General features: G+C 41.1%; 1 pseudogene across 1 annotated transcript; it reads right to left on the reverse strand.

Annotated features, from left to right (window-relative positions):
- Positions 1 to 66: 66 nt before the first annotated feature.
- Positions 67 to 767, reverse strand: LOC102877125 (annotated as a pseudogene). The gene has a single exon (XR_438903.1). The product of XR_438903.1 is annotated as a heterogeneous nuclear ribonucleoprotein C-like (transcript).
- Positions 768 to 1,928: the final 1,161 nt, after the last annotated feature.

A 1,928-nucleotide genomic window follows, 5' to 3' on the forward strand; every position in this document is an offset into this window, starting at 1 on the left:
TTTCACTCAGCATAATGTTCTCCAGAGTCAACCATTTCGAGTAATATTGCATGAGTTCCTTGTTTTTTAATACAGCATTGACTTATCATTCTTCATCTCTACTCCTTGTTTACTCTGTTCTGTTTCAATTTTTTCCAGGCTTTCCAGCAGAGAATCTACTTTTTGTTTTATCTGGGTCAATTCCTTCTTAATGGTTTGAAGGTCATCTCCTTTCAACTTCGATGATTTTGATGAAGATCCTCGCTGTCCACTCTTATAATTGAAGCCACTCTTGCCCCTTCGTGAAGTGTTTCCTGATACACGCTGGCGTTTTGAGGGCGCAACAGCCCGAGCAATAGGAGGAGGAGGAGGAACAGTGCTGGGTAGCTGTACACCCTGTCATAATAATCACGTTGAAAGTCATAGTCCAAATCAAAAGAGGAGCCGTACATCTCCGCCGCAGATCGTTTCACACCTGCTTTTCCTCGGTTCACTTTTGGCTCTGCAGCCAGATTAATATCTAAAACCTGGCCAGCAATCATTCTGCCATCCTCTCCTGCTACAGCAGCCCGGGCATTTCTCTCATTAACATACTGAACAAAGGCAAAGCCTTTATGAACAGAGCAGCCCACGATTTTGCCATACTTCGAGAAGATTGCCTCTACATCAGATTTCTTCACCACAAGAGTGTTCAAGTTTCCAATAAATACACGGGAGTTCATGGAGTGGGGATCTGTCTTGTTGGTAACATTTCTGGCCATCTTCGCTGATAAAGTTCTTCACACAGCTAAAAAATGTAGCTGAAGATAAAAAAAATCTCACAGAAGGGGAAAAAAGGAGAAGAGATTCGACAATGAACCTCCTACTCCCGTATTCTATACGAAGAAGCCGACTATTGCTCGAGGTCGGCAACGCGGCCGCAACCGCTCAGTCTTCGTTTCTTCACAAAAAATCCATTTACTTAGGTCTTTTATTGTTTTATAGTTTTCTTTGTAAAGGTCTTTTGTGTCTCTAGTTAGGTTTATTCCTAAGTTTGTGGTTGGCTATTATAAATGATATTGCTTTCTTGGTTTTCTTCGTTACTGTAGAGGAATCTCACTGACTTAGATATTGATCTTATATCCTGCAACTCTACTAAGTTGGTCCACTAGCTCTAACAATTTATTTTTTTTTAGTCAATGGGGTTTTCTGTGTACATAATCATATCATTGGCATATATTCTTTTTGTCGTTAAGTGCCGTTGAGTCATAGACGACTCATTGCAGCCCTCTGAATGGAAGACCTGAACAATTGTATAACTTTCATCATTTCTCCAAGTTTAAAGAGTTTCTGGAGGCAAGCTATTTTGGAAGTGGATGCCACTCCTGCTTCCAAGCTTGTTTTAGTTGGAGAGCTCCACCAAACACTGTCCATCATGGGTCACCATTATCACATTTGATGCATCAGTGTCACAGTGTTCAGCATCACAGCAACCATGAGTTACCTCTGTACAGCAAATGCTATGTAGTGACCAGTGCTATGTAGTGACAATTTAATCACCTCTTTGCTGATATGAATGCCTTTTATTTCTTTTTCTTGTCATATTGCCTTAGCAAGTGCTTTCAATACAATATTGAATAAGAGTGGTTACAGCGGGCATCCCTATCTTGTCCCTGTTTGGAAGGAGAATGCTTTTAGTCTTTTCCCATTGAGAGTGATATTGGTTCTTGGTTTTGCACATTTACTTTTCACTATGTTGAGGAGAGACTGAAGAGCAATGGTGTCTCTCTGGAGACTAAGGTGCGTCTGATACAGGCTATGGCCTTCGTAATCACTTGTTATGCATCAGAGAGTTGGACAATGACTACGGAGGATAGAAGGAGAATTGACGCCTTTGAGCTGTGGTGCTGGAGAAGAGTATTGAGAATACCATGGACTACTAGGAAAACAAACAGATTTGTCTTGGAAAG

The sequence above is a fragment of the Elephantulus edwardii genome, unplaced genomic scaffold (assembly GCF_000299155.1).
Source record: "Elephantulus edwardii isolate Elephantulus edwardi_28Jun2011 unplaced genomic scaffold, EleEdw1.0 scaffold00065, whole genome shotgun sequence".
Classification (NCBI taxonomy): Eukaryota; Metazoa; Chordata; class Mammalia; order Macroscelidea; family Macroscelididae; genus Elephantulus; species Elephantulus edwardii.